This window comes from Octopus bimaculoides, chromosome 3 (assembly GCF_046866305.1).
Source record: "Octopus bimaculoides isolate indiv1 chromosome 3, ASM4686630v1, whole genome shotgun sequence".
Lineage (NCBI taxonomy): Eukaryota > Metazoa > Mollusca > Cephalopoda > Octopoda > Octopodidae > Octopus > Octopus bimaculoides.
In genome coordinates, this window is record NC_142930.1 from 158,734,599 (window position 1) to 158,753,709 (window position 19,111).

Below are 19,111 nucleotides of genomic sequence, written 5' to 3' on the forward strand. Positions count from 1 at the left end.
CCTGATATGGACCAGTTTGAATACTAAAGGGTTTTAAAAGTGAACCTTGTAAATGCAAAAAGTTCTTACAAAAGAAAATACAAATAACTGAACCAACAGAAGTTATTCAATAAATTTAATCCACATATCCAGACTGACCATAGATCTTGTTTGATGAGGGCTGGTCTTGAGGTAAATGATGACAACACTGTTTTGTTACTTACTACTGCAAACCAAGGTGGAGGCGCAATGGCCCAGTGGTTAGGGCAGCGGACTCATGGTCATAGGATCGCGGTTTTAATTCTCAGACCGGGCGTTGTGTTTACTGAACGAAAAAACACCTAAAGCTCCACGAGGCTCCGGCAGGGGATGGTGGCGAACCCTGCTGTACTCTTCCACCACAACTTTCTCTCACTCTTTCTTCCTGTTTCTGTTGTGCCTGTAATTTAAAGGGTCAGCCTTGTCACACTCTGTGTCATGCTGAATATCTCCGAGAACTCTCTTACTTATAAAGAAGATAAGAGTTAGTGACAAGAAGGGCACCTGATTGTAAAAATAATTACCTGAGCTGTAAGTACATTTGTCTGAGCTATGCTAGCATAAATTCTCAGATGTAAAATTGAATGAACAAATCTTAAATATTTAGGGAGGTCTTGCTGTGTGGTAAGAAGTTTGCTCCCCAACCACATGGTTCCGGGTTCAGTTCCACTGCATGGTATTTCGGGCAAGTGTCTTCTGCTAGAGCCTTGGGCCAAACAAAGCCTTGTGAGTGGATTTAGTAGATGGAAACTGAAAGGAATCCATTATATATATATATATATATATATTACGGAGATGCACTTGCATAGCAAGTGACCTGATCTGAGATCGTGTGCTGGAACGAAAACAACTGCAGCGTGGAAAGTGTTTATAAGCCATTTAAAATAACACACAAAATCCGTTAGATTCACTTCAACATTTAAATTTAATTTGTCAAAATATTTTCGTCGCTTTGAGACCGCGACCTGTTCACTGACAAAATTCTGTGTGTATATATATATATATATATATATATGCATACATGTATGTGTGTGTCTTTGTGTCTGTCCTCCCCACCACTGCTTGACAACCGGTAGTGGTTTGGTTACATCCCTGCAACTTAATGGTTCAGCAAAAGAGACCGATAGAAAAAGTACTAGGCTTTAAAAAAAAAAAATGTACTGGAGTTGATTTATTTCACTAAAGCTTCTTCACAGCAGTGCCCCAGCATGGCCACAGTCTAATAACTGAAAAGGTAAAAGATACAACTCCATAAATGTATTTAGAAATGGAAAAATTCAGTCAAATAAAATTGCAAACTTCAGCCCCTTCTTTCTCTCTTTCAGCCCCTCACATACATATGAAATGTCAATTTGTCTCCTGTGGAGTTAATTATCACTCAACATAATGAAATTTAAGATTTGACAGTGCTGGGTATTGAACCCTTTTTAAATGAGAGTGGGAGCAAGCAAACTAGATTCACATTTTGCAGCATTAAATTGTAAATTAGCTGCAGAAAATCCAACGCGGATAAGTGGTCATTCAGTAAAAGCTAGAGTTGAGAAACCAGCAAATAATTTAAGGAATTTCTGGCTTGGTTGGTTTCAAGTATTTTAAATTGTTTCTAATCAGTCTATTTTCAGACGAAATAACACGATAATGATTATGAAAATAGCAACAACAACAACAGCAAACAAATAACTAAATTGAATGAAGTCAAGTTCACTTTCTCGACCGACATACCAGAACTTAAAAAGGTACAAAGGTCATAACCTAAAATGAGCAAGAGGACACATGTTTAACACACTTCCACAGTATTCAGATAGGAAATGTTTCGGGAAATTTTTTTAGAAAGGATTAAATGGGTGAAAAGGGAAGTAGAGTCCAGGGTGTAAACCATTTCAAGTATCCAGCAACAGGAGCCATTTGCCTGAAGAATAGTATTCGGCATCAGTCAAGCATACAGTCTATAATCAACGTGATTAGAAGGAATTATGGTAAACATTCCAGAAATGGCAAAATAGCGCAATGTTGTCCAATCAGTCATAGTTGGTACAGAATAAAATAAAAATCAAAAAAAAAATCAAAGCAATGAATAAATAAATTAATAAATAAATAAATAAATGCTGGAACTGAATTGAAGTGGATTTGTAGCAAAGTTCAGTTTCTGTTTTTTTCTTTTCAATTCTTTTATTAATTTCAGTCTTTGGACTGCAACCATGTGAGGGCACTGGATTTAAAGGTTTTGCTAATCCCATTGTTGAACCTTTAGATTTAAGGGACATAAAAGTTCATGGCTGTGTGGTTAAGAACCTTGCTTTGCAACCGTGCGCAGCACGTTGGGCAAGAGTCTTCTATCATAGCCCAGGGCCAACCAATACCTTGTGAATTTGGTGCATTGAAACTCAGCATAAGCCTGTTGTATGTGTACATGTGTGTGTGTGTGTGTGTGTGTGTGTGTGTGTGTGTTTGTGTTTATTCCCCCACCACCACTGCTTGGCAACCAGTGCTGGTTTGTTCACAACCCTGTAACTTAGCAGTTCAGCAAAAGACACCAATAAAATAAGTACCAGACTTTGAAAAATAAATAATGGGAATGATTCGTTCAACTAAACCCATCAAGGCAATGACTCAACATGGGCACAGTCCATTGATTGGAACAAATGAAAGATAAAGAATGGTACTGGATTTTTTTAACATCACACACACACACACATCAGGCCTCAGTGTAGTATGTCAACCAAATTTGCTCAATGTATTTATCAATCCAAGGATACAATAGAAGACACTCACATAAGGTGCCACATAGAGGAATTGAACTCAAAAACTACTCAGTCATGCATATATCTGATTACACCAACCATTTCTATTTATAGTCTGTTTTTCTGATAATCCCTTCTAACTGGCATGGCAAGTTATGGACACATTAACTCACATCTCTCAGCTTGTAAAATCAGTGGGGTTTATCACCCAACAATTAGGGAAGGTCTAGTAATTGACTAATTATTGCACTAGTGATTAGAATAATTAAATAGTTAGCCTTTTTATTTCCCAAAGGCATCGTTTATTTTGGTGGCATTGAACAATTTTCTATGTTAATCAGAAAAAACAAACAAATTCTTAATAATACAGTAAGTCTAGCCAATAAAGGAGACACTACATGACTGCATGACATGAGAAATAGCAACCAAATTCACCTCAAATTACAGCCCATTTGAAGAGAGAAGACACACAGGATAATCAATAGAGCACAAGAAAAAAATGCTTAACAGCATTTATTTTAATGTTCTGTGTTCAAATTCAACCATGCCTTTCATCCTTTCATCCCAAAATTTCAGGCCTTGTGCCAAAATTTGCAACAATTATTATTATTATTATTATTATTATTATTATTATTGAGCACTAACAGCACCACCTGAGCGGGATCACTGCCAGAGCAGCGTCTCGCTTCCGTGACAGTGGCATGTAAAAAGCACCATTTCAGCGCGATTGTTTCCAGCTTCACTTTACTGGCACTTGTGCCGGTGGCATGTGAACAAAACATTGGACTGACTCCTGTGCAGGTGGCAAGTAAAAAACACCATTTGAGCATGGCCGTTGCCAGTACCACCAGACTGGCCTTCTTACCGGTGGCACGTAAAAGCACCCACTACACTCTCGGAGTGGTTGGCGTTAGGAAGGGCATCCAGCTGTAGAAACTCTGCCAGATCAGATTGGAGTCTGGTGCAGCCATCTGGTTCGCTAGTTCCCAGTCAAATCGTCCAGCCCATGCCAGCATGGAAAGTGGACGTTAAATGATGATGATGATGATGATGATGATGGTGGTGGTGGTGGTGGTGGTGATCATGATCATCATCATCATCATCATCATTAAGGTGACGAAAATGACGTTAGAACGTAAAGATGTACCAAATGCTTTCATCCTTTTGGGGTTGATTAAATAAGTACCAGTGAAACACCAGAATTGATATAAGCAACTTACCCCTCCCCACAAATTTCAGGCCTTGAAACTATTGTAGAAAGGATTATTATTATTATTATTATTATTATTAAGGTGAAGAGCTGGCAGAATTGTTAGCATGTTGGATGAAATGCTTAACAGTTTTTCACCTGTTGCTACGTCCTAAGTTCAAATTCCACTGAGGTTGATTTTGCCTTTCATTCTTTCAGGATCGATAAATTACATACCAGTGAAACACTGAGGTTGATGTAATCAACTAGTCCCCTCCTCCCAAATTTCAAGCCTTGTGCCTTTGTAGAAAAGATTATTATTATTATTATTATTATAAGAGGGGCAAGCAGACAAAATCGTTAGCAGCATTTCATATATCTTTACATTCTGAGTTAAAATTTTGCTGAGGTCAACTTTCCCTTTTATCATTTCAGGGTCGATAAAAGTACCAGTCATGTATTGGGGTTGATAAAACCGATTAGCCCCCACCCCCAAATTTCAGGCTTTGTGCCTATAGTAGAAAGAATTATTATTATTATCTAAGTTGGCAAGAAGACGAAATTGTTAGTATGTCAGATAAAATGCTTATTGGCATTTCTTCTGCTTTTTATGTTTTGAGTTCAGATTCCAATTTGATGAAAATCATCCTTTCAGGGTTGATAAAATAAGTACCAGTTAAGCTTTTCCCCCGTCAAAATTTTAGGTCTCAAGCCTATAGGAGAAAAGAACTATTATTAATTGGATAGTATGAATTATTGAAGGTTAGTGTGTGGTAGAAAGAGGTGGCGAGCTGGCAGAAACATTAGAACGCTGGGCAAAATGCTCAGCGGTATTTCGTCTGCCGTTACCTTCTGAGTTCAAATTCCACCGAGGTCAACTTTGCCTTTCATCCTTTCGGAGTCGATGAATTAAGTACCAGTTTTGTACTAGGGCCTATCTAATCGGTTGCTCCCCTTCCCAAAAATTTTGGGCCTTGTGCCTAGAAAAGAAAAGAATATTGTTTTTACTTTTCATCTGCCTTTACGTTCTGAGTTCAAATTCTGCCGAGGACGATTTTGCTTTTCATCCCTTTCGGGGTCGATAAATTAAGTACCAGTTATGCACTGGGGTCGATGTAATCAACTTAATCCCTTTGTCTGCCCTTGTTTGTCCCCTCTATGTTTAGCCCCTTGTGGGTAATAAAGAAATAAGAAACGTTAGCACACCGGGTGAAATGCTTAGCGGTATTTCGTCTGCCACTACCTTCTGAGTTCAAATTCCACTGAGGTCGACTTTGCCTTTCATCCTTTCGGGGTCGATAAATAAAGTACCAGTTATGCACTGGGGTCGATGTAATTGATTTAATCCGTTTGTCTGTCCTTGTTTGTCCCCTCTATGTTTAGCCCCTCGTAGGCAATAAAGAAATAAGAAAGAGGCCTAGTAGATGTTATAAGAAATGTAAAAGTGACAACTTCAAAAATTGAAGTCTATCTTTGAAAATACCATTTACAAATTATACAAGCAACTTTTCTTTGAATACAAATTTGCTTTTTTTTATGCTATGGCAAATCTGAGTTTATTAAAGTATGATAACCAAAGCTAAAGTTTAAAACATTTTATATATGGAAGACATGTTTTAATATGGTCTACGTAAAATCAAAGCTTAAAACCAATATGAGAGAGATGTATGACGATACAAGGCAGTGAAATATTAATGGTGAATAAAGCCATGTTGTTAGTAGCCCAGTACCTAACTTATTTTGTTTCTTAAGGAAATTTTTCTTCTCTTAAACACCACAGGTTTTCTATAGGCTTAGAACCTTGCTAAAAGGACATACGTGATTCCTATTCTCTTTAAAACTAATAGCTGAGACCCTGCATTGCTCTGACTCATGAAACAAAGTCTACATATGGTGATACGTCACTAAATAATTGCTGATTACAGTAAAATTTTATTTTCTGGCTGATCAGTCGTTGAATCAAACAAAGAGCTGTGATTACAGGATTAAACTGACATGTTTGCTTTGTTTTCAGTTATCCTTTTCCCTTTCAATTCTCAGTGCCTTAAAAACACCCTACCTTTAGGCTATAAGGGAAACCCTAAATCACACATATGATGTACAAGCATTAAATCAAGAAATAATAATAATAATAATAATAATAATAATAATAATGATAAAAGTTTCAAATTTTGCCACAAGGGTAACAGTTTTGAGGAAGGGGATGAGTCAATTACATCAACCCCAGTGTTCAACTGGTACTTATTTTATCAACCCTAAAAGGATGAAAAGCAAAGTCAACCTCGGCAATAGTAATAATAATAATAATAATAATCTTTTCTGTTATAGGCACAAGGCTTGGAATTTTGTGGGAGGGGTATTGTCGATTACATCAACCTCAATATTTGACTGGCACATGTTTCATTGACCCAAAAGGATGGAAGGTAAAGTCAACCTCGATGACATTTGAACTCAGACCATAAAAGCTGGCCAAACTACTACCAAGCATTTTCTCTGGTGCACTAATGATTCTACCAGCTTGTTGCCAATCCTTTCTACAATAAGCACAAAGCCTGAAACTTAGTTGGAGGGGTCTAGTTGATTACACTGACCCCAGTGTTATTTTACTGACCCCCAAAAGGATGAAAGATACAGTCAACCTCAGAACATAAACATAGATGAAGTGCCGCTAAGCATTTTGCCCAGTGTACTAATGATTCTACCAACTCGCTGCTTTAACAAAAATAATAATAATGGCTGTGTGGTAAGTAGCTTGCTTACGAACCACATGGTTCCAGGTTCAGTCCCACTGTGTAGCACCTTAGGCAAGTGTCTTCTACTATAACCTCGGGCCGACCAAAGCCTTGTGAGTGGATTTGGTAGACGGAAACGGAAAGAAGCCCGTCGTATATATGTATATATATATATATGCATGTGTGTGTGTGTATGTTTGTGTGTCTGTGTTTGTCCCCCCACCATCGCTTGACAACCGATGGTGGTGTGTTTACGTCCCCCGTAACTTAGCAGTTCGGCAAAAGGGACTGATAAAATAAGTACTAGGCTTACAAAGAATAAGTCCTGGGGTCGATTTGCGCGACTAAAGGCGGTGCTCCAGCATGGCCACAGTCAAATGACTGAAAAGAGTAAAAGAATAAAGAGTAATGATGATGATGATGATAATAATAATAATATTGCTGAATCTGAAAACTTTAGAGATATCCTACAATCTAGATGTATTGCAAAAGTTGGCATTGCTTGAAACTGCACGCATATTGCATAAAGTACTGTCTGTCTGAGGTCCTTGTTGTGACTTGACAAACAGTACAAAACCCCGGTAGACACAATATCTTCAATCAACAACCTCACGATATTGTATACTATGCGACGTTCATAATGATAATAATAATTCTTTCTACTGGAAGCACAAGGCCTCAAATTTGGGGTAGGGATTAAGTGAATTATATCGACCCCAGTGTTCAACTGGTACTTATTTAATCGACCCCCCGCTGAAAGGATGAAAAGACAAAGTTGACCTCGGTGGAATTTGAACTCAGAACGTAGTGGCAGACGAAATACTGCAAAGCATTTCGCCTGGCGTGCTAAAAATTTTACCAGCTCACCACCTTAAAAATAATAACAATAACAATAATAATAATAATAATAAAAATAAAAATGATAATAATAATAATAAAAAAGACAATGGGTACAATACTTAAAGCAGATGTTATCAGCTAAAGTTAGTCATGAAAGGCTGAAGTATTTCACTATTTTTAATAGTAGTATTAAAGAGAAGAATCAACAACAAAACTAAGAGCTAAAGTAGAACATAACCTAAAGCAAAAAGCCAACAAGAATTCATTTATAGTAATGGTTATCATTAAAAATATAAAAATTAAGACATTTTGAAAGTGACAATAAGTCTTGACCTTAGAGTCTTACACCCACTTTCCCGAGTTTTATTTTTTTTTTAAACTCTTTTTACCACCTCTTTTCTATTACTATAATAACTATTTGCTATTATTAATCCAAAGCTATGACATAATTTAGTATGACTTGTTGGGCAAGTAAAAATACAATCGGGCAGATAATAATACTGAAATGGAGGGCCAGAATGTCACACAAAAAGCACTTGCCAATAATGCAGTGGAATTTTAAAACTGATAATTATAGATATTAAAATAAATGAAAAGAACCTTCTTCAAGAAGAGAGATAAAACAACACCTGACTTGTCTCCTCCACAAACCTCAACAATTTAGAGTGTGAACAGAAAATACAACATAACATAAAACCTAAAACAACATTGGGTAAATATAACCAGGTTTACTCTTTTCCTTTCATATATTTTTGTATCCCAACATACATTTCATTTGAATGTGTTTTCTTTTTTCTTTTATTTTAGAAGTTTATATTTTTGAAAGGAGCTGCTTAGAAAAGGAGCAGGGATCAATAATATTTTGTGCTATTAGCTACAGTATGTTTCTATCTGAACTTGTCACTTTGAATTTGTTTTTCCTCCAAGAACTCTACTCTAATAATACCTTCTGAAAAGGATCCTATTTAGGGTCAAAATTATTGAAATAGTGCATAAATCTTCATTTATGCACTATTCTTACACTGAAATCCTTAACCATTTAGCATTTAAACCGGCCACATCCAACTCAAATATTCTGTTTTATATATTCTGTTTTAATATTCTGTTCAAACCAGTTAGATCTAGTCTCTCACACCTATTTTACAGTATCATTCTAAAATTATACAATCACATAATCAAAATCTCAAAGCTACAAGGTAATGCATGATTAATTCAAATTAATGCAAATAAATAAGCATTACATTTGACAGAGTAAGTTGAATGCTAAAGGGTTAACGAGGAAATTTTTACACAAATCACTTTTCTGATACCCAACCTGGTGCTCCTAATTTCATGATACAAACTGCCTGTTTTTAAGTGATCTAAATTAAAAACTTTCATCAAAATTGTATGTTAATTTAAGTTCCAAACACCAGCTTAATAATGACAAAGTTACTTTTACTAAAACCTTCATTATTTTCAAAATTAATTGAAACAAAAGCAGTGTATTTCGACAGAAATATAGAACAAAAGGCTTAGTCTGATATGACAAAATATAAAGTAAAGAACAATGTTTTACACCAACCATATTGGAAGAGAGACAAGCACAACTGCATGCTTCTGTAAAGGATGCAATAAAAACTTACACATTGGAATTTAAAACTTTGAACTCATAAGACAAGAATCAGTTAAAATATTTCACCAGCTGGTGAAGATAAAAAAAAAAAAAAAAAAAAAAAAAAAAAACAGGGCTTCAATTGAATCCCCTTAGCAACTCTACCACTAACATACACCAACCATTTTATTATATATACATAGGTGCAGGTGTGGTTGTGTTAGATCCCATGGTCCCAGGCAGAGTCTTACTGCATGACATCTTAGGCAAGTGTCTTCTACTATAGCCTTAGGCCAACCAAAACCTTGTGAGTGGATTTGGTCGATGGAAACTGAAAGAAGCCCATTGTATATATATTTACATGTGTGTGTCTTTGTGTCTGTGTTTGTCCCACCACAACTTGACAACAGGTGTTGGTGTGTTTAAGTCCTTGTAATTTAGTGGTTCAGCAAAAGAGATTGATAAAATAAGTACCAGGCTTGGGGAAAAAAAAAAAAAAGTATTAGCATTGATTTATTCCACTAAAAATTCTTCAAGGTGGTGCCCCAGCATGGCCACAGTCTAATGACTGAAACAAACAAAATGTAAAAGATATTCATCTACTGCAAGCATACAAACACACAAACATGAATACAAATTTATACACCATGGAGACCTATCACACACATGCAATAAATATACATTCACATGCCTCAAACTGCCTTCACTCGGAAAAGAAAGTCTTATCACTTTCTTAGCAACTAGCTTGTTTTCTATAGAGAGAAAAAAAACTTAAATTTCAGGAATAGAACACATGTACACACATGCATGCATATACACAAACTCATACACAAAAGCAAGGTGAAGTCAGACTGGTGCATAGAATGAGTAATCTATTAGAAATTTCATTAATATTCACAAAAAATATAATTCAGGTGTTGCTTAAAAATAATGATAAAACCTGTTGATAATTAACATGGTGAAAAGATCACTATGAAATCCTTGTATTGCTCCTGCTTCATTTCATATCCCTACAAATATTGAAATATTTGGTGTAAGTGCATTGGGCAGCTTCTCCTTGCACCCTTTAAACTCATGATTTGCTGAAAGGCAAATGGGATAAAAATATTTTCACTAGATGTAACTAGTCTTATTCACAACAGATCATTTTAAAAAATTTGTTTTAATTTCATGAGAACCACTGCAAAATAGCAAAACAATATAGATTTGACTTACATAACTAGCTGCATTTAATCAGTGTGGAATCAGCAGTCATGCAATAGATAAACTTTTAAAATTCAAACGGTTTAGTATCAGTCTCACAAAATTTTGAGTTTTTTTTAAAAAAAACATTTTCATAGATTGCGTTTGTATTATACAACACGAATAACACAGATTCACCGAAAATTTATGATTTTGTTCTTTCGTGCTGGTGGCACGTTAGAAAATCATTTGAGCGAGGTCGTTGCCAGTGCCACTGGACTGGCTCCTGTGCAGGTGGCACATAAAAAAGACCATTTTGAGTGTAGCTGTTGCCAGCACCGCATGACTGGCCATCGTGCCAGTGGCACGTAAACGCAATCACTACACTCTCGGAGTGGTTGGCGTTAGGAAGGGCACCCAGCTGTAGAAACTCTGCCAGATCAAATTGGAGCCTGGTGCAGCCATCTGGTTCGCCAGTCTTCAGTCAAATCATCCAACCCATGCTAGCATGGAAAGCAGACGTTAAATGATGATGATGATTGTTAATGATTTTCTTAAAACTAAAAATAATGTTGGAAGTGGTTACTTAAAAAGAAAAGAAAAATTAATTCATTTCACAAGAATCCACTTTGTACAAAGCTGTCTGTACAAAGTCGCTCAACCTGCTAACACTAACAACCAAATCTCCTTCAAATTACATACCACGAAAGAGAAGAAAAGAAAAAAAAAGAGGTAGACATTAGGAAATGTCCTAGATATACAATGCTCAGGAAGAAGATAAGTTGGTTAAAGCATGAATGCTAGTCAAAAGGATAACATCTGTAGGTGACTTAGAGCCAAGTGACAAAAGCATCTTGGCAATATCAAGACTCTGAATTCCAGTAGTTGTTTTAGCACAAAGAATGCTTGCCGATACAAATATAGTTTTAACATTTTTTTCTTTCATCCTCCCGGCTTTACGTCCTGAGTTCAAATTCTGTTGAGGTTGACTTTGCCTTTTATCTGTTTGGGTTCAACAAAATAAATACCAGTTGAACTCTGGGGTTGATGTAATTGGCTTATCCTCTCTCCCAAAATTGTTGGCCTTGTGCCATAATTTGTAATCAATATTTTTTCTTTTATTCAAGTCAAGAGTTCAACAAGTTTTGGAGTTCATTTTGCATGCTGTTTTACTTGTCTTTTCCCCACATCTTATTCTTTCCTTGCTTATCTATTTTTATATTTCTACCATTAATAGTTGCTGCACACATAAATCTCATTCTGATTAAAATATTACAAATCTGCTGCCATTTCTAAGTCTTCGTTGGTTATCAACCCCAGAAAATATAACAAAATTAAACTTGCATACCTGATCTGGCTGAATTTAAACTTTCCTACAAACTGTTATATTTCTTCCTTATCCTTTAATTATCATGGATTTTGAAGTATTTTCATGAAAAATATTTTTTTCAATTTGTTTCTTGTATCTAAACAAATTCTATAGTCACTTTCATCATTTTGTAATTGTTTCCTCCATTTTTGTCAAATTTCTGTTTATTTTGATGTTTGTATAGCAGGGTATTTCACTTTTCTCACCTGTACCTTTCTTCTTGTTTCTTTCTATGTTGAACATTGTGTTTTGTCACCAGAGTAATTGCAAAACCGGATGGATAGTCAAATATTTGCAGTGCCACAACAAAGTAACAGTCCAATGACTGAAACCGGTGCAAGAGTGTACATCAATGCTTTAACACCCACTGTTCCATGCTTCATAAGATGGATGGATGGATGGATGGATGGAATTTTACTGAGGAAGATTTTCTATGGCTGGATGCCCTTCTTGTCATCAACTCTCACCTGTTTCCAACTAAGGCCAAATATATTTCACAGAAGACTGGAAATGAACAAACTCACTTATATGACAATGTTGCTCATTTACAACTGTCTAGACAAGGGCACATAAAAAATACATACATACATACGATGGGTTTCTTTCAGTTTCCATCAATCAAATCCTCTCACAAGGCTTTGGTCAGTCTGAGGTTATAGTAGAAGACACTTGCCCAAGGTGCAGTGCAGTGGAACTGAATCCAAGACCACATAGTTGGGAAGTAAGCTCACACTGTCATGCCTGCAATTATGCATTCATATAACATTAATTCGAACAATGTTTCTGAATGTACCTGAGTATGAGTTCAAGGACAGAAACATGAAAAACTCATTAAGACAGAAAAAGAAAAAATCTTGAATGTCAAAGAAATTTTACACACGTCAAATCTTAGCAAACTAAGGTAAGCTGATATCTCAAGAAATTATAATAATATATAATGGTTAAGAGGAATGGAAACATCTTAAAAGTTATATCTACAGTTAAAATGATTTCTTTACATACATTGAAAAATCACAGTACACAGTTTTCCAATTGCTATATTGACAAAAACTGTTCATTAGTATTAAAAGGAAGAGACGCAGATAGTGTTTGTTTTTTTTTGTATCTGTAATAGATATATGGAAAGAAGAGGTGAGATCAGATAAGAGGATGCAAGGCCTCACAGGTGAGACGACACAGTTAAACAACTGACAATATATGCTGTACAGAAAACCTGTCTGACTGATGCCATCAAGGAAAGATTAATAAATAAAAATGCTAAAATTGTGTTGTTGATTTACTTATACATGCAAATTCTTTTGTTTGTTGATGACTTAATTCACTTCACAAATAAAGAAACATGGGAAAAAAAATGCTAGCATAGGAGGGTTAAGTATTATTTAAAAATATTCTTCTTTTTTTTGTCTTTTTGTAAGTTTGGTCTGAGAGTGTGGCTGTTGCAGGCCTTTTGTGACATGTGAAATTGATGCTATTTATGTTCCATAAGAAGTGAAGCAAGTTGACAGCTGAAGGAAAAGCATGAATAGAGAGGGAATTACAAAAGCCAATGTCCTGGGGGAGTAAGAATTTAGCATAACAGTTAATGCAGTTTCTGGGGATTGGACACAAGAAATGGGTGATGAGTGAGACAAGGATACCTGAGTAGGAGCGACATGAGATCAACTGGATCTGAGCAGCAGAAGCCTTTATAGTTGAGGTAGAAAAGGCAGTCAAAGGAGAGAGTAGATCTCGGAACCAGAGTCTGGAGTGTCTTTGAGCAATTTCATAGCAATTGGTTAAACAGACTTTCTTCAGATGTGGTCTAGTGTGTGTGTGTGTGTGTGTGTGTGTGTGTGTGTGTGTGTGTGTGGTATGACCCCCTTGTGGATTTCACTTGAGCTTTGTGGGGAGTTAGTAGTTGTTGGGGAATAAAGAATTTGCCGGCTCTGAAGAGAAAGGCCAATCTTTGAGGTCCAGTCTTTGCTCTGATGAAGATATGCAATCACTAGGAGAGATTCTCTGTAGAAGCAAGCCCAAGCATTTACAGCGAGTGTTCTAGGTGCATGCTGACTGTGTTTTAGGAATGATATATTATTTTCTTGATATATATAATGATTATAATTGTTAACTATTGAGGGATACAAAATTGGCGTAACTACATTGGAAGACGCTTTTGAAATCTCTGCTCATGGAGCCAGTACAGGTTTGACATGAGGTGCATAGGTTGCATGTAGATAATACTTGCATGCAGAAAGTGAGGCAAGAATGAAATATGGTATCATCTGCAAAGGAGTAAATATTGTTGGAGATGATGGCAAGGAGGTTGTTGCGTAAGAGAAAGAGCGCGAGAACAAAACTGAATGCAGTGATATACCTGAGTTAATAATGCAGACTAGAGACAGCTCCATCAGTACAAGGTGTGAAAGTGTAATCTGACATGAAGCTCCTTATTAGAGACACAAGTGATAGATAGACACCTCCCCCATGGGTGGGTATGTTTTGTAGGTGATTCTTGCAGGGTCAAACAGAGTTGAAAGCTTTGCTAATGTTGAAAGCAACAACAATGCTATCACCAAATTTCTTGAGGGACCAGGGGCCAGCAGTGAATCACATAAAAAAAGCAGGCTGCCTGCAGATTTCAATGACTGGTATTTTACTCTGGTTTCATGTAATTAGGTAGATATGAATCAAACCTCTAGAGGACAGGATCCCAGTCTATAAGAGTATTTCCAGATAATCTGGTACCTATTGCCAAAAGCTAAGTACTGAAATAAGATTGTATACAGGGGTCTGCTGGAAGTAGTGAAATACATATGGGATTTGAACTCAAGACTCGATCTGGGAGTCCAATAGTTTTCCACTCAGCCATCTCATAACAAGGCATCATATAACAGTAGTTAAAAAAAAACAAATGACTATAAGAAGACTAGAAATTGTTACGTCAAACGTGATGCTTCACAGATAAGATAGCAAATTGTGAAATGAATGGAAATATGTCATTACAAACTCATCCAATTCATACCATCAAGACAAAAATAGAAAGAAAAAAAATTATAATAATAGCGACAATTCTGTATTAATTTTCCACCCATTTTTATACTGATCTACAACTGATATATTAGTATTTTAAATTGTTGATTTGTAGTTTCTAATATTACATATTTATATCCCAAACTGATAAGAAACACAACCAGAGAGACTGAGAAAATAATGTCGGTCTTTGATAAGAAATCAGAGAAAACAGATAGAATTAGTAAAATATACTGGAACTAATTTTAGGCAAAAGTGATATCACACACACACATACACACACAGAATAATTAACCATTACGTCAATGGCTGATATCTCTTCTTTTAACTTCACTGGGCATACACACACACACACACACACACACACACACACACACACACACACACACACACACACACACATATATATATATATATATATATATATATATATATATATATATATATATATCGAACCCAAGGAGAGGTCCTTAGATGGTCGTTCAACATGCAAGAAGTAGCTACCAAATCACATCCAACTATATTTTTAAAAGGTGGGGGGTGAACATTGAATATATAGTCTAGATACATCATATCTGAATTAAAAAAAAAAAACAAAAAAACACCGTGATAGTCAAAGCTGAGATACTTTCGATCATAAGTTTGTTTTGTCAAAGCTAACCTGGGGCTAAATAAAAAAATTAGTCACAATAACAAAGAGTTACCTCCCTTACCAACAAGTTTTTTTTTTTTTGTCAGCCAAACTGAAAAGAAACTTCTCTACGTGACTGCAATCCCATTGTTATACAATGTCCAATATAATCACGTCCAGGATAGTCTTACTTGCTTCAGATCAAAAACCTGTTTGATCAGTACCGACAGCGAATTAACGAACAACAGTTGTGGGTTTCTTCATCATTATCCTGCATTCAGTGGAGGCGCAATGGCCCAGCGGTTAGGGCAGCGGACTCGCGGTCATAGGATCGCGGTTTCGATTCCCAGACAGAGCGTTGTGAGTGTTTATTGAGCGAAAACACCTAAAAGCTCCACGAGGCTCCGGCAGGGGATGGTGGCGAACCCTGCTGTACTCTTCCACCACAACTTTCTCTTACTCTTACTTCCTGTTTCTGTTGTACCTGTAATTCAAAGGGTCAGCCTTGTCACGCTGACTCTCCCCGAGAACTACGTTAAGAGTACACGTGTCTGTGGAGTGCTCAGCCACTTGCACGTTAATTTCACGAGCAGGCTGTTCCGTTGATCGGATCAACTGGAACCCTCGACGTCGTAAGCGACGGAGTGCCAACAACAACAATCCTGCATTCAAATTGAAACAAAACGAATGAGGAAGAGGAATACATGAATATATAAAAGAAAATGACTTGAAATTCTTTTGGGAATTTTTCAATTTTTTTTTAGAACTTGTAAAATATTCTCAGTGGATCATGACCAAATTTATTACATCATATAAATTCATTCACATATGTCTCTAATAAACCTATTTTACTTATACTCTATAGATGCTGGTGTGGCTGTGTTGTTTAGTAGTCACTTTGCAACTGTGGTTTCAGGTTCAGTCCCACTGAGCAACATTTTGGACAAGTATCTTCTACAGTCAAGAGCTATTTGATGCCTTGCAAATGAATTTGATAAATGGAAAGCATGTGGAATACTGTATGTCATTATTCTATTCAGTTTTATTTCAAGATTTCAAGCCAATAGAGAAAGAGCTGGTTTCTGACTTAGATCCAAGGCTCCTTCATTGGAATTTCTATCTATCTATCTATCTATCTATAAGAAGTTTGCTTCTCAATCACCTGGTTCCAGGTTCGGTCCCAATGTGTGACACCTTGGGAAAGTGTCTTCTACTATAGCCTTGGGCCAACCAAAACCTTGTGAGCGGATTTAGTAGATGGAAACTGAATGAAGTCCGTCGTATGTGTGTGTGTGTCCACCACTACTTAACAACCAGTGCTGGTGTGTTTATGTGCCTGTAACCTAGCAGTTCAGCAAAAGTGACCGATAGAAGAAGTACTAGGTTTTACAGAAATAAGTACCGGGATCAATTCACTTGACTAAAATTCTTCAAGGTGGAGCCCCAGCATGGCCACAGTCTAATGACTGAAACGAGTAAAAGATAAAATATACCAATGAATCACCAAGCAAAATCAACTGTACAATACTCTCACTGTTACCATTGGTGAATTGTTGGGGAGTGTTGCATTTGGGTAATGATAAATATTTACAGTTAGGCTGATTGAGCCACTGGAAGTTAAATAACTCCAAAAGTACACATCATAGCAGCCAAATCCAAGATATGAACAGTGTAACCTTTGCCTGGTAGCCCAGCAATCTATCAAGTCAGCTGCCACACACACACACACAAGTGCAGACTAGTTTTGTTTCAAATGTATGTGCAACACTTTCTTTTCTTCTCTTTCAAACAAATAGAAACAAAGAATAGTAAATTTTAGAAAATGGATTTACTTAATTGGTCACATAATTTCATTATTATATTATAGAGGATAGGAGAGGAGATGGAGTATTTGGTAGACAGTGAAGCAAATCTCTGTAACAATCTATTTCTAGTTGACATGTTGATTAAGCAATGAGATCTTCTGACCGATGACCCTAAGGACATTAAATAACAGCTCCTCTGACCTGACCTTAACACATTCCGCAAATTGTCTGATATCAACCTCTCATGGTTCAACAAGCAGAATATCTCTGCTGTACATTCCACAAATCGCAACACAACTGTGTTATAGTAAGGAACTGATTTCTAACTCTCACTTTCTTACTGACCTGCAGTGGTAGAGCATTTTTTTTTTTTTTTTCTGGAAGGGACATGGAGGTAGATGTGAGACAATCATATATACAAACATGCATACACAAACACATAGAAAAGACTGGAAGATGTTAAACGTAGGAGTGGCTGCGTGGTAAGTAGCTTGCTTACGAACCACATGGTTCCGGGTTCAGTCCCACTGCGTGGCACCTTGGGTTAGTGTCTTCTATAGCCTTGGGCCGACCAAAGCCTTGTGAGTGGATTTGGTAGACGGAAACTGAACATTTGAGAACTATTAGGTCTTAGTAGACACATTACATGTGATCTTTTTCTAGCACATTAGCCATCCACCTAGTGGTCTTCTTTACATATACATACACAATAATCCCTTGAGATCTCAGATATTTTTTCTGAATCTCTCTGATTCTTTTAATGTGCTTGCTTCCTGATAATAAATCGATATTAATTAATATCCAATTTTTTACCCTAATGTTTTAATTTGATTATATATATATGTGTGTGTGTGTGTGTATGTATATATTGCATCAACCCATACACATGCTTATTGCATTACCTAAAATTACAGATTTAAGTACTGGGTAGATATGGTACCTGCAAGTCACAAAAATAGGCTGTTAACTTTGCAGCCAGAAGCTGCAACACTTGATCTCTTTAATCAATACAGAGTGAGTCAGATCAAAATTATTTGATTAATATAGACATCAGCAACAGAGAGAAATTTTAAAAGTGAGTGTTCAAGATACATCTAATCCAAATCACTCATTTGTTATTCGTTCTGTGTCTAATCATTTGTCTTTGACTCAGTGACAAGATGAGGTGCAGCTCTGTAACTATTACAAATGCTGCCATAAATCGTAACTTCCCACTATCAGAAGAGCAAATCAAAATTTTTTCAGGAGAATTTCACAAATGATTCAAAAATGCTGTCAGCTGGGTACTCTTGTTACCAAGCTGTTCTAACAGCAGCATCTAATTTCTAATTTAGATTCATTTCAGCAAACACAGCTAAGTGCCAACTACATGACACAATACAACAATTATAGTGAAATATGAACTTCGAAACCTTGTGCCAAGAATCCAAATATTTACCTTGTCAGTCATTGTACTAACATTGACATGTAGCAATAAACTTACACTCAACCCCCAAAAACCATCATCATCATCATCATCATCATCATCATCATTATTGTTGTTTTAGTGTCCACTTTTCCACTCTTGCATGGGTCAGATGGAATTTGTCGAGGCAGATTCTCTACAACTAAATCCCCTTCCTGTTGCCAACCCTCACCCATTTCTGAGTACGGTAATATTCTCCCGTGGCTGGACATATTTTTTAACAAAAGATTGGAAATGAAGGACACCGCTTGTATGACAGTGACACTTGTTTACGACTATCATGCAATGCCAAGAAAAGGAGACAACAAATCTCTTTCTCTCTTTCTCTCATACACATACAGCATATATATACCTTGGGCTAAACAATTTTACAATACTTTGGTTGGTCCAATGCTATAGTATGAGAGATTTGCCAAAAGTGTCACACTGGAACTGAACCCAGAACCAAGTGGTTGGGTAACAATTTTCTTAACCACTCAGCAATGCCTGCAACTATACATGAAACTATTTGTACCTTAACCATTTATGGAGATAAA

General features: G+C 36.5%; 1 protein-coding gene and 1 long non-coding RNA gene across 3 annotated transcripts in view; one reads left to right on the plus strand and one right to left on the minus strand.

Annotated features, from left to right (window-relative positions):
• LOC106877486 (uncharacterized) overlaps nucleotides 1-19,111 on the minus strand; it is a 224,232-nt gene that overhangs the window by 129,000 nt on the left and 76,121 nt on the right. The window lies entirely within an intron of this gene.
• Nucleotides 5,442-12,928, plus strand: LOC128247262 (uncharacterized). Its single transcript, XR_008263616.2, has 2 exons — nucleotides 5,442-8,232; nucleotides 11,925-12,928. It is a non-coding gene; the product is annotated as an uncharacterized LOC128247262 (long non-coding RNA).